Source organism: Schistocerca serialis, chromosome 8, assembly GCF_023864345.2.
Source record: "Schistocerca serialis cubense isolate TAMUIC-IGC-003099 chromosome 8, iqSchSeri2.2, whole genome shotgun sequence".
Lineage (NCBI taxonomy): Eukaryota > Metazoa > Arthropoda > Insecta > Orthoptera > Acrididae > Schistocerca > Schistocerca serialis.
This window is the reverse complement of record NC_064645.1, coordinates 95839073-95854119: the sequence shown is the minus strand read 5'-3', so window position 1 is coordinate 95854119 and position 15047 is coordinate 95839073. Positions and strand designations below refer to the sequence as shown.

The following is a 15047-nucleotide window of genomic DNA, read 5'->3' as shown; positions in this document are numbered from 1 at the left end:
TTGTCTATACCCTGATATAAAATACCTTTATATGAGAGAAGTTGTTACAATTCCTTATTTTTACTTTATTGTGGCAGATATCACGAGAAAAAATGAAAACAAGAATGACAAATGCAAAATACCAAAAGAGACATGGTGAGGAGCCATAACAAGTAACAGCCGGTTCTTCACTGAGGAAAGCCGCTACTAATGTGGAACAAATTTCACGACACTACAACGATTCTATCAGGAAATGGAAATCTCTATGCCTAGTGTTGAATTTATTATTGAGTCGTAATTGTCTGCTTCAATTACACCTCGCTACAGGGTCAATGCCATAACGCAACTGCGTAAGATACGCCTAAAGCATATTGCATACATCTCTGTATCCAAGTTTCAGGTAAGGAGTGGCGTAATTGTCTGATAACGTCGTACTTAATTAATATTGTGTTCATCTAGTGAAAATCTTAACTCTTGAGCTAGAAACGTCTAATAGTCGTGCTATGTTGACTAAATTACATGTGCAAAGTAGCTAAGACATGCTCTCGTAAGTGTAATCACAACTGTGTAAGAGATCAAACCGAAAGACGCTAGTACATACATCTGAAGCGTAATTATCTGATGACATTATGACCTGCATCTAAAGCATGTTGAAGCATATCGAGAGCACAGAGTCCTCGGTTCAGACAGAGGGGACAAAGTAATTATCTGATAAAATGAAGACATGCCTATCAGGATCTGGGGACCAGGACCCAGGGAACAGCGTGATTGTCTGGTAAAATTACACGTAATTATCTGATGAAATTACGACATACATCTCAGGACCCACGGGACAGTTTCAGGATAATTACATAATTTGATAACTAAACATGCGGAGAACCGAACCAGTACATCTGGGAATCCAGAGATCTCAGGACTCAGTGCTGTTCGGTCATTAGTGTGACGTCACGGGGCGGGGGAGGGGGGGTGCACATCAGCCGCCTCAGAGAGTGTTGTTGTTATTACGACAATATTGAGGCTGGTGCAACTGGCGTAATTGGAAAGTGACCATTCATTCTCCGCAGAAGAACACTCTTACCTTACTTCCAGCATATATATATATATATATATATATATATATATATATATAAATCTGTATTGTTTCGAAAATTTTGTTATAATCACACTAATAATTTTCTGTTAAATACAGGCTCTAATATTAAACTGTGGACGGGAATGACATCTTCAAACAGCAGAAAGCTGCTATAATTTTTTATATTTATAAAGTAAAGTAGGATAATATACGTAAATAAAAAGCGACGAAGACGATACACTTATTCTGCACTCATAGAAATCTTAATACAGTATGTTTCCTTTAATTTACGTCTATGGTCACAAACTTATTGTTAACAATATGTTTGTGACCATAGACGTAAAATAAAGGAAACTTATTGTATATACGGGTCAGTGTTCTTTCGCGACAATATCGCAGCTTGTTAATACAGAATTGTAAATATAGCAGTTGATATCAAACTGGTCTGGCGTGGAGGCATGATATTTAGTAGAGTCTGCTCTTATACATCGCTCATACGTCTGATGTCAACGAAACACACTACCGTTTTAAATTCGTAATATTATGTGAGATGACGACAACATATGATTCAATCCAGACGGCAATAAAATTATTTTGATATATCAGCTTTCGACGGTTTAAATAAATCATTCCTAAAACAACTGAGAGTCAGCAAAAGGTGTTTTTAGTACTGGATGCATTTGCAAAAAATGGTTCAAATGGCTCTGAGCACTATGAGACTTAGCTTCTAAGGTCATCAGTCCCCTAGAACTTAGAACTACTTAAACCTAACTAACCTAAGGACATCACACACATCCATGCCCGAGGCAGGATTCGAACCTGTGACCGTAGCGGTCACGCGGTTCCAGACTGTAGCGCCCAGAACCTCTCGGCCACCCCGGCCGGCGGATGCATTTGCAGTGTTGCATTGTTTGCCACAGATGATCTAATATTCCGTTACGCATGATTGTGCAGTTTTCAAAAATTTTTAAGCATTTGTAGTTTGCTTGGAATTATCAGTAAGTTTCAGGAAACTGTTTTGGTCTCACTACAATTTCACTTTAGCTGGTCGGCAACCCGAAAATCATGTCTTAGATAAGTGTACCACTTGCAGTAGCGTCCTGAACGTCCCAATTCGGTTTTCTGTTCATTAATAAGTAGTCACTTAGGAAGTTTTCAAGGGTCTCTCGAAAGTAATCAAGACCGTTCTCCGAGCTTTTCGGTTCAGTTACAGCGGAGGAAGGAGGCAATTACCGTAAGTCTGTTATACCACCAGTGAGCATTGATTTTAAATAGAATGTTAACAAAAAAAGCCCAGTATTATTATTAACAAGTGTGACAGGAAACAGACGTCAGATTATTTGAGCAGTCAACATTAAATTCTGGGATTCTCATCTATGGGGGCGAAATGCATGGTGTCAATGGGTAAAATTTTCAGCAGCATTTTTCAGCTTGCATTATACATGTATATGCTTAGCGAAGTTGTGAGTCATGAGAAAGTTGTATAATATACGTAAATAAAAAGCAATGAACACTGTACACTTCACATATTGCCAGCCCTCCACCTAACTGCTATAATATTATGATGGCAGTGCGTACCTAGGTACCCGCAGCGTACTCCAACCGTCCCACGCCCAGCTCGAAAGTCAGTTGAATGTCCTGGACGAGTGATGTAACATGCGGACGCTTCAAGTAACTCCACAGACAATCGAAACCACCATCTCTGTGCGCGCCACTCGCTGATTCCATCGTCCAGATTTCTGCCTTTCCAGCTACAGCAAACACAGTAAAGCGAATGGGATTGACCCTTGACAGAAAACGAACATGGAATGAATACCTCCCTACCGTCCAATACTGAACTGACTTAAGCGACCATAACTGCTAAAAGGCCACACTTTTAACCTACAACCTTCCACCACTGTCCTCGCCTATAACTCCTACATCAGTCTCACCCTAACTATTTCCTAGATCTCCACGTCTCCTTAACTCGACCAATCGCTTGAAACCCTTGAAAGACATGCACTATGGCACGGTTGCACATCTGCCAAACTTTTCCTTCTAAGTTCCTATACCAACTCATTATTTTCCCATAGTTACGTCTCTCTTTGGAGCACCTTCACACCCAATATACAGGGTGTTACAAAAAGGTACGGCCAAACTTTCAGGAAACATTCCTCACACACAAATTAAGAAAAGATGTTATGTGGACATGTGTCCGGAAACGCTTAATTTCCATGTTAGAGCTCATTTTAGTTTTGTCCACCTACGCTCAATGGATCACGCTATCATGATTTCATACGGGATACTCTACCTGTGCTGCTAGAACATGTGCCTTTACAAGTACGACACAACATGTGGTTCAAGCACGATGGAGCTCCTGCACATTTCAGTCGAAGTGTTCGTACGCTTCTCAACGACAGATTCGGTGACCGATGGATTGGTAGAGGCGGACCAATTCCATGGCCTCCGGACTTTCATTTATGGGGGCATTTGAAAGCTCTTGTCTACGCAACCCCGGTACCAAATGTAGAGACTCTTCGTGCTCGTATTGTGGACGGCTTTGATACAATACGCCATTCTCCAGGGCTGCATCAGCGCATCAGGGATTCCATGCGACGGAGGGTGGATGCATGTATCCTCGCTACTGGAGGACATTTTGAACATTTCCTGTAACAAAGTGTTTGAAGTCACGCTGGTGCGTTCTGTTGCTGTGTGTTTCCATTCCATGATTAATGTGATTTGAAGAGAAGTAATAAAATGAGCTCTAACATGGAAAGTAAGCGTTTCCGGACACATGCTCACATAACATATTTTCTTTCTTTGTGTGTGAGGAATGTTTCCTGAAAGTTTGGCCGTACCTTTTTGTAAAACCCTGCATTAATCGGAAACATCAGCCCCAGCACCCAATATTCCATCCACGAATCACTAACCCTGGTTCCCTTCTCTGCCACTACACCCACATCCCACCTTATACGCAGCTTAATACCTTATCCAAAACCTCTAGCAGAAAGTCAATTCAGCTACCTGCCACCGGAAATTCAACCACCTCTTGTCATGTGACAATGAAATCTATCCTAAGATAAATCTTACTTGTAGTCCTAGTCATCAACAGTCGACTTCACTTAATGCATAGTTTTATCCCTCTTCCATCCGCCCCTCTCAGTAACTGTTAGCTGCTCCATGCAGTTCAACGAGGACCCATTGTAGTAGAGTGCGCGCAAAATTAAAGTGACCAGCAACTGCGCAGTCGGCAGGTCAAGTATGGGAAGAGCAGTAGTGGGGGCAGTTGCGGGCATGCAGCGTAGGTGAAATGCTGGATGCTGGAGAAGTGTCGTCCTAAGCTGAAGCCTACACTCACATTTTTTTGCAAATATTAAGTGGAGACTATGCACGCTCACAGTTCCATGGCAACCATCAAAACACATCTACTGTCACCTCTGCTTCGGTTAGTATCCTAAAACAATTCCGCTGAAAATGCAATAAAATCAGTGCTTTATTTTCGCCTCGCTTATTAATCATTTTTAACTTTCACAGAAGCGCAGTTAGTGGTGAATTTTGAGTAAAGCCTACATTTCATTTGTTGACATGCTGAAAATTGCTTCTTTTGCCAAAATACAGCGGAGTTTACTTAATGTCACCTTATTTATGTAATTGTGCAATCGTAATTGCAAGAGAATTTCGAAACAGTGGTTTGTAAAGGTTATTACGTGAGGAACAGAGGACAAGTAGAATCAATAGCTTATGAAAAAGCACATTCATGGTACAAAAATAGACGTCTAGTGTCTTTACCTTTTTTTTTTTGTCATCACCCTTCTGATTAGTTTGATGCAGTACGCCACGGTTTCTCTTCTGTGCCGACCTCTTCATCTCAGAGCAGCTCTTGCAAAAATGGTTCAAATGGCTCTGAGCACTATGGGACTTAACTTCTGAGGTCATCAGTCCCCTAGAACTTAGAACTACTTAAACCTAACTAACCTAAGGACATCACACACATCCATGCCCGAGGCAGGATTCGAACCTGCGACCGTAGCGATCGCGCGGTTCCAGACTGAAGCGCCTAGAACCGCTCGGTCACACCGGCCGGCCAGCACTTGCAACTTACGTCCTCAATTATCTGTTGGATGTATTCCAAGCTCTGTTTTCCTTTACAGATTTTACTCTCTGTAACTCCCACTAGTACCACAGAGGTTACTCCGAGATGACTTAACAGATGACCAGTCATCCAGTCCCTTCTTCTTCTCAGAGTTTTCCATACATTCCTTTCCTCGCCGATTGTGGAGAACATCCTCATTCCTTAGCTGTTTAGTTCACCTAATTTTCAACATTCTTCTGTAACACCACATCTCAAATGTTTCGATTTTCTTCATTTCTGGTTTTCCCACAATCCATGTTTCGCTGCCATATAATGCTGTGCCCCGAACGTACATTCTCAGAAACTTTTTCTTCACATTAAGGTCTATGTTTGATACTAATAGACTTCTCTTAAGCAGGAATGCACTTTTTCCCAGGGATACTCTATTTTTATGTCCTCTTTGCTGTGTCTGTCTTAGGTTATCTTGCTCTCTAGGTAGCAGAATTCCCTAACTTCACCTGCTTCCTGTCACCAATCCTGATGTTAAGTTTCTGACTGTTCTCATTTATGCTACATCTCATTACTTTCGTCTTTTTTCCATTTATTCCCAATCTAAAATCTGTACCCATTTGACTGCTCATTCCATTCAGCATAGCATGTAACTCTTCTTCACTTTCAATGAGGATAGCAATGTCATCAGTGAATCTTATCATAGATATCCCTTCCCTTTTAATTTTAATTCCACTCTTGAACCTTTATTTTATTACTGTGATTTGCTTCTTCGATGCATAGACTGAGTAGTAGAGGCACCCTTTTTAATCCGAGCACTTCGTTGTTGGTCGTCCATTCTTATTATTCCCTCTTGGCTCTTGTGCATATTGTATACTACCCGTCTTTCCCTATAGCTTACCCTTATTTTTCTCAGAATTTGGAACATATTGCACCATTTTAGATTGTCGAAAGCTTTTTACAGGTCGAAAAATCCTATGAATATGTCTTGATTTTTCTTCAGTCCTGTTCCCATTACCAATCGCAACATCAGAATTGCCTCTCTCCTGCCTTTATCTTACCTAAAGCCAAACCGATCGTCGTCTAACACATCCTCAAGTTTCTTTTCCATTCTTCTGTGTGTTATTCTTGTCAGTAACTTAGATGCAAGTGCGTTAAGCCGAATATGCGATAATTCTCGCACTTATCGGCAATCTTCGGAATTGTGTGTATGATGTTTTTCCGAAAGTCAGATGGTATATCGCCAGACTCATACATCCTACACATCAAGGTGAATAGTCGTTTTGTTGTCACTTCCCCCAATGATTTTAGAAATTCTGATGAAATGTAATCTGTCCTTTCTGTCTTATTCGATCGCAAGTCTTCCAGATCTCTTTTAAATTATGATTCTAATACTTGATGCCCTATCTCTTTTATATCGACTCCTGTTTCTTCTTCTGTTACATCAGACAAATCTTCCCCATCATAGAGGCCTTCAGCGTATTCTTTCCACCTATCCGCTCTCTCGTCTACATTTAATAGTGGAATTTCTATTGCACTCTTAATGTTACCACCCTTACTGTTAATATCACCGAAGGTTGTTTTGACTTTCCCAATGCTGAGACAGATCTTCCGACAAACATTTCTTCTCGATTTCTTCACGTTTTTCCTGCAGCCATTTCGCCTTAGCTTCCCTGCTCTTCCTGTTTATTTCATTACTAAGTGACTCGTGTTCCTGTATTCCTGAATTTCGCTGAATATTTTTGTACTGTCTTTTATCGTGCATGAGCTGAGGTATTTCTTCTTTACTCATGGTTTCTTCGCAGTTACCTTCTTTTTACCCACGACGTTTTCCTTTCCATCGAGTGCAATTACCCTTTTTTAGAGGTTTCCGTTCCTCTTCAACTTATCTGCCAACTGAGCAGTATCTATAGCCTTGGAGAACTTCAAGCTTATCTCTTCATTCCTTAGTACTTCTGTACCCCATTTCTCTGCGCATTGATTCTTCCTGACTATTCTTTTAAGCTTCAGCCTTCTCTCCATCATTACCAAATTAAGGTTGCTTGTATATCTGATTCTTGGTACACGTTACAATCTAGTATCTGACTTAGGAATCTCTGCCTGACCGTGATGTAATTTCACTGAAATTTTCCATATCTTTCGTCTTTTTCCTAGTTACTTCCTTCTCTTGTTGTTCTTCAACAGTGTATTCGCTATTACTAGCTGGACTTTACTGCAGAACTGAATTAGTATTTGTCATCTCTCATTCCTAGCACAGAGCATTTATTCTCCCATAAGCCTTTCTTCTACTCCTTACCTTACAACCTCTTTTCAATCACCGAGCGAGGTGGCGCAGTGGTTAGACACTGGACTCGCATTCGGGAGGACGACGGTTCAATCCCGCGTCCGGCCATCCTGATTTAGGTTTTCCATGATTTCCCTAAATCGCTCCAGGCAAATGCCGGGATAGTTCCTGTCAAAGGGCACGGCCGACTTCCTTCCCCGTCCTTCCCTAATACGATGAGACCGATGACCTCCCTGTCTGGTCTCCTTCCCCAAAAACAACAACAATCTTTCCAATCCCCCATGACTGTTAGATTTTCATCTCCCTTTACGTACTGAATTATCCGTTCAATATCCTCATATACTTGGTCTGCCCTTCATCTACGGCCTGCGGCGTCCGCATGTATACTTTAACTATCTTTGTCGCTGTTGGTTCGCTGTCAGTTCTGACGAGAACAATCCTATCACTGAATTGTTCACAGCAACTCACTCTCTGCCCTACCTTTCTATTCATAACGAATCCTACTCCCATTACGCCATTTTTGCTGCTGTTGATATTACCCTATACTCATCTGACCAGAAATCCCTGTCTTCTTTCCGTTTCAATTCACTGACCCCCAGTATATCTACACTCCTGGAAATGGAAAAAAGAACACATTGACACCGGTGTGTCAGACCCACCATACTTGCTCCGGACACTGCGAGAGGGCTGTACAAGCAATGGTCACACGCACGGCACAGCGGACACACCAGGAACCGCGGTGTTGGCCGTCGAATGGCGCTAGCTGCGCAGCATTTGTGCAACGCCGCCGTCAGTGTCAGCCAGTTTGCCGTGGCATACGGAGCTCCATCGCAGTCTTTAACACTGGTAGCATGCCGCGACAGCGTGGACGTGAACCGTATGTGCAGTTGACGGACTTTGAGCGAGGGCGTATAGTGGGCATGCGGGAGGCCGGGTGGACGTACCGCCGAATTGCTCAACACGTGGGGCGTGAGGTCTCCACAGTACATCGATGTTGTCACCAGTGGTCGGCGGAAGGTGCACGTGCCCGTCGACCTGGGACCGGACCGCAGCGACGCACGGATGCACGCCAAGACCGTAGGATCCCACGCAGTGCCGTAGGGGACCGCACCGCCACTTCCCAGCAAATTAGGGACACTGTTGCTCCTGGGGTATCGGCGAGGACCATTCGCAACCGTCTCCATGAAGCTGGGCTACGGTCCCGCACACCGTTAGGCCATCTTCCGCTCACGCCCCAACATCGTGCAGCCCGCCTCCAGTGGTGTCGCGACAGGCGTGAATGGAGGGACGAATGGAGACGTGTCGTCTTCAGCGATGAGAGTCGCTTCTGCCTTGGTGCCAATGATGGTCGTATGCGTGTTTGGCGCCGTGCAGGTGAGCGCCACAGTCAGGACTGCATACGACCAAGGCACACAGGTCCAACACCCGGCATCATGGTGTGGGGAGCGATCTCCTACACTGGCCGTACACCACTGGTGATCGTCGAGGGGACACTGAATAGTGCACGGTACATCCAAACCGTCATCGAACCCATCGTTCTACCATTCCTAGACCGGCAAGGGAACTTGCTGTTCCAACAGGACAATGCACGTCCGCATGTATCCCGTGCCACCCAACGTGCTCTAGAAGGTGTAAGTCAACTACCCTGGCCAGCAAGATCTCCGGATCGTTCCCCCATTGAGCATGTTTGGGACTGGATGAAGCGTCTTCTCACGCGGTCTGCACGTCCAGCACGAACGCTGGTCCAACTGAGGCGCCAGGTGGAAATGGCATGGCAAGCCGTTCCACAGGACTACATCCAGCATCTCTACGATCGTCTCCATGGGAGAATAGCAGCCTGCATTGCTGCGAAAGGTGGATATACACTGTACTAGTGCCGACATTGTGCATGCTCTGTTGCCTGTGTCTATGTGCCTGTGGTTCTGTCAGTGTGATCATGTGATGTATCTGACCCCAGGAATGTGTCAATAAAGTTTCCCCTTCCTGGGACAATGAATTAACGGTGTTCTTATTTCAATTTCCAGGAGTGTATATTGAGCTTTTGCCTTTTCCTTTTCAAATTTTCTGTGTTTCGTACCACGTTTAAAATTCTGACATTCCTCGTCCCGACTCCTAGAACGTAATCCTTCTGGTGGTTATTACATCTTTTTCTCGTGGTCACCTCCCCATTGGAAGTCCCCTCCCGGAGATTTGAATGGAGGAAAGATCCAGAATCTTTTGTCACTGATCATGAAAATTCTTTTGCAATAACAGGCCACATTTCCTGTGGATAGACATTGTGTCTTTAATGCAGTTGTTCCATTTCGAAGGTCATTGCTGATTCTTTCGCCTTTAGGGGTAGTTTTCCATGCCAAGGGAAAGCCCTAAATTTCTGTCCGCTCTTCCGCCCTCTTTCGCAAGACCTTTGGCAGAATGAGGGTGACTTCTTATCACAGAAGTCTTCGGCCGCCATTGTGGAAGATATTTATTCAAAATTTAAGCCGTGGCGGGATTCGAAACCCATACCGTGGGCGTTTTGATTACTAATCAAAGACGCTGAAAAATTCAAAATGTTAGCTAAATGTCATAGCCAGCAACATATGCACCAGCGCCCATACTTTTCACTGCAAACGTTTTCCAGTTTCTCAGTGTCTTACTTAAATGAAAATATCACAATAACTATGATCATTAACGAAATGATGAGCACGACATCATGAAGGTAACATGTGAAGCTGTAAGTTAAATCTTTTTTTTTAAGTTACTGAATAGTTTCTGTAAAATCGTTTGAGAAAGATTGCACGGGGTGCGCCTCGATTCTGTCAGCACGTAGCATCGCTAAGCGGGCGAAAGCGGACAAACAACGTCGGCCTCCGTATGGCGAACAAACAAGTGAACTTTCACAGCGGTTTGGACGAAAACTTGTCACTGTGCATCAGCCACTGTATCCTGTGTGGACACTACTCATTTCATTCCCGTAATGAACACGATCATTTTCAAGCACCACCAGTATCACCATTATAGCACGGCAGCATCATCTTTGATTACACTTTACCTACAGTCTTTTATTCGCAAATGTCTAGACTGCATTTGGTTGATTTGACTGTTAAGGAGCGGGATTAGCCGAGCGGTCTAGGGCGCTGCAGTCATTGACTGTGTGGCTGGTCCCGGCGGAGGTTGGAGTCCTCCCTCGGGCATGGGTGTGTGTGTTTGTCCTTAGGATAATTTAGGTTAAGTAGTGTGTAAGATTAGGAACTGATGACCTTAGCAGTTAAGTCCCATAAGATTTCACACACATTTGAACATTTTTTTGACTGTTAATAAGTTTCTTCTCTAAGGAGCGACCATCAGAACTAAAAACCCAGAAAAGGCAGAAATGGCTCACTGCTATTATTACATCTGAAGTTATAAAAATGTTAAGAAGAGCAAGTCAAAAGTAACAAGTCCAGTCATTTTGTGTTGAATAGTAAACTCGCATTTCTTTTCTTTTCAGAATTTTTGCTTTGATGATGATGCATTAGAGTCGAAACCGGTTAGCTGTCAAATCAACCAAAAGCGATCAAAATATTTGTAATTTTTTTCTGGCCGATTAAATCTGTGTATCGGACCGAGACTCGAACCTGGTAGCTTTCCCTTTGGGGGGGGCAAATGCTCTGCTGTCCAAGCTAACCAAGCACAACTCACTACCCGCCCTCAGAGCCCTACTTCAGGCAGTGGCGCATCTCCTAGCTTCAAAGCACCACGCAGATCTCCTGCATACCTTCAGGGACTAGGACTCTTGGAAGAAAGGATATAGTCAGAGAGTAGGGGATTATTTCCAACACGAGTGTTCACTTTCCAGTGGAGTGGGGCGCTGATTGAAACACCGTAACATATGAAAACTGTGTGCCAGACCGGGACTCGAACTCTGCGTGGGTCTTCAATCGCCCTCGAATGGCTCAGTCGGTACGAAGGCAGAGAGAGGTTCTTGGTTCGACTGCCCGTCTGGTATACAGTTTCAATGTAGCAGGCAGGTCCAAATAAAAGCACTCTGTTCTGCAGAGTCAAAACTCATTCTAGGACACATGTGTGAATAGATGAATGTATACGAAGAAGGAGATGTACGACATGAACGGAAGATGGTAGCCGTGCTTCTACATCTGAAAGATGACGTCTGTTCAGATTTCACGTCAGTCGCATAGAAGTGGCGCTAGTAGTACCAAAGAAGGTGCGAATCAGGTTTTCTTCAGATACACGCTGTAACGGTCGTGATCATTAATTACCATTGAGACTGAAAGTGGTGACCTGATGTTGGACAACACTGACGCCATTGTCAGCATAATGACGAATTTGAACGAGGTCGGGTAATAGGGCTACGAGACGCTGGATGTTCCTTCTGCGATACTGCAGAAAGACTTGGCAGGAATGTAGCCACTGTACACGACTGCTGGCAGCGGCAGTCACGAGAATGTAAGGTCGCAAGAAAACGAGGCTCCTGACGTCCACGTGGCACTACCGAGAAGGAAGACTATCGTGTTGGTTGTATGACTCTGGCGCATCGCACCGCATCTGCAGCAGCAATTTTAGCAGCAGTTGGCACCACAGTGACAAAACGAATCATTTTTAAATGAACACACCGCCATTTGACTGCATTATCGTTTAAGCACGAGGGCTGTCCAGAAAGTAAGTTACGATTGATCGCGAAATGAAAATCACAGTGAAAATCAGAAATGTTTCATTTGTTAACAGTTAGCTACACCTTTCAGCTACTTCTCTACGTAGTCGCCGTTCTGACTCAGACATTCGTCGTAGCGTTGTACCAACTTTCCAATACCCTCATCATAGAAGGCAGCCGCCAGCGCTTTCCGCCAATTCTCTACACTGGCCTAAAGCTCGTTGTCTGTGTCAAAATGTTGTCTTCATAGCCAGCTGTTCGTTTGAGCGGAGATGAAACTCAGTGGGAGACAATTACGGGCTGTAATGTGGGTAACCAAACATTTCCAATTGAAACGATACAGGAACATCTTCATTGCCCCTGCAGAATGAGGCTGAGAATTGTCTTGAAGAAGAAACCGCACGACAGTTATGTAATGTTGGTTGCATAGCTTCAGGGGAAAATTCTCACCAGGCCCTCGTACTTGGCGGGAGACACTATTTTCTATAACATCTTTACGCGCTCACTAAGAGCTCAGGAATGAAAAGAGCGACATAATTCTACCTAGAGTCATACTAGAGACACTGCCCAACACATCTTTGCAAAGCTTTATCGGATTTTCATAGTCGTTTCCATTTCTCGACCGATCGTAACTTACTTTCTGCACAGCCCTCGTAGTTATGATCAAGGTTTCGGCCTTTTATGCCATTTTGGTGATTGAGTTTATGTTATTAACATATTTAGTGATCTTTTTACAACATGATTACATTTCATCTGGCATTTAGTGGGGAGCGAATATTTTTCTTAATTTACGGCCAGGTTTGTGTTTGATGTCCTGCGGTATACGTTAATGACATAAACTCAGTCACTTGAAAATTGCATAAACGGCCGAAACCTGGGTAATTTCGAAGAATGTTTGCCTATCGAAGCCGCGGGCTCCAGACGATAGATATCGAACTCGCGATTCTAAATCGATCACGCCACTGTGGTGGCGCGCATTATGAGCATGTTTATAGTGGTCACTGCAGCAACGGCAAAAGAAGAGCGTTACTAAAATAGTTGTAATTACAAAGGAAACGACTTACCTCACTCGTCGTCGACGTTGTGGTCATGAGGAAGTCAGTTTGATGTGTATGCTACGGAAAGAATACCATTTTTGCCGTAATCTGAGTGGACTCTGCAAGTGCCACTCAAAAATATGGGTACAGTGTCACATTTCCGACAAAAACACAAACAATTTTCCACATTGCATAAGCATGGAATTAGATTCTTCCGCGTGAGGCAATCGCCCGAAGAACCGGCTACAATACCAGATATCCCACTCACTACCGTCATAAATCGTTTGGGTTTTCGTTGCATCTCGCTTTCATAACGCGCGCCACCACGGTTGCGTGATCGATTTAGAATCGCGCGTTCGATATCTATCGTTTGGAGCCCGCGGCTTCGATAGGCAAACATTCTCGGATACAACCGAAACCTGGGTCGTAATTACATAAACAACAATACGGTTAAATGGCGATAAGCTCTTTTAACAATTATTGTATGACAGTTGCTCAGCGACATCAAAAGCTATTTATTACAAATCAGTGACAGCCCCAAACCAGACGCTCTGTACCGTGCTGTCCAGTGACCCCAAACCACTGCCATTTGCGGCTTCAGTGGTATTGGAGGGCAGGTTGGAGGTCTGTGTATTTTCGGATAAAAGTTGGTTCTCCCTCGGTGGCAGTGAAAGCCGTGTTGGTTAGAAAGAGGCCAGTTGGGGGACTACAACCAACCTGTCTGTGTGCCAGGTACACTGGATCTACTATCCGGATTCAGGGTCTGGAGTGTTATTTCGTATGACAGCAGAAGCATTCTCGTCTTTATCCTACGCACCCTGACTGCAAATTTCTACGTCAGTTTGGAGATTCGACCTGCTGTGCTGCCATTCATGAACTGAATTTCAGGAAGTGTTTTCCAACAGGATAACGCTCGCCCACATACCGCTGTTGTAACCCAGCATACTCTACACAGTGTCGACATGTCCCCTTAGCCTGTTGGAACATCAGATCTGACTCCAATCGAGCACATACAGTACTTAATCGGACGACAACTCCACCATCGTGATAAGAGCATTAACAGTCCCAATACTGGGAACGAAGTGCAACAGGCATGGAACTCCGTCCCACAAACTGACATCCTGAATCTGTACCACACGATGCATCACCGTTTGCATGTTTCCGTTCAACATTCAGGTTGTTACACCCGTTATTAATGGGGTATCTCATGCTGTGAACTTGCAATGTTAATCACTTACATGTGTTACCTATACAGAAGCATTCCCAATTTTCAATACTCTACATTAATTATTTTTTGGTGCTGCAATTTCTTTCAGTCAATGCATTTCTTGTAGATCGCATCCTTCCGTCTGAAAATGTCGAATTTAGCGGTGTATCTTAAGTTATCTAAACTCGCGTACTTTGAGAAACAGAATTTTTTAAATCTGTTTTATGTGATTAAAAGTTTTATTAAACAGCTAAATTTTGCATGAAGGGTGTTTGGTTGGTTGGTTGGTCTGAGGGGAGGACCAAACAGTGAGGTAATCGTTCCCACATGAAGAGTGGTTTTAGTCTCTGTGACCCTGCCTGCTCTGGTAGGGAATCGAAATTTAAGAAAAGACGAAAGTTTATATTAACTGTCGTTGTTATGAGTGTGCTTTCGTATTATGATTCTGCATAATTTATTAGGTACACCAATAGCATTTATTTGCGATTCAAGACAATTCGTCTCAACCGTCACTAGACCGTCCCTTTCATTTCTGTTGCACTGCAGGTGATGACCGCGGAAGCCACCACCGTGCTGCCTGCCTGGCTGGACAAGCAGTTCGCGGAGACCTCGCTGAAGGAGAGCGACGCGTCCAGAGACTTGAAGGTCGCCTCGGTGGCTGTGCAGAGGGCGACGGCTACGGGCGACAACTACCTCAGCGACGTCTACCGCATGACTGTCAAGCTGGAGCGCGACGCCAGTCCCCATGGCAGCTCCCTGTCGCTGATCATCAAGTGCC

At 44.0% G+C, this 15047-nt stretch overlaps 1 protein-coding gene across 2 annotated transcripts in view; it reads left to right on the top strand.

Moving 5' to 3' along the window:
- The window catches only part of LOC126416509 (uncharacterized), a 563150-nt gene that overhangs the window by 77569 nt on the left and 470534 nt on the right, over nt 1–15047 (top strand). The window contains exon 2 of one of the 2 annotated variants that reach the window (XR_007575472.1): nt 14816–14993. The exons of the other annotated variant lie outside the window; for it this stretch is intronic. The gene's annotated coding sequence lies outside the window, so the exon portion shown is untranslated. Of the gene's footprint in view, nt 1–14815; nt 14994–15047 lie in introns of those variants that run through there. 2 annotated transcript variants of the gene reach the window in all.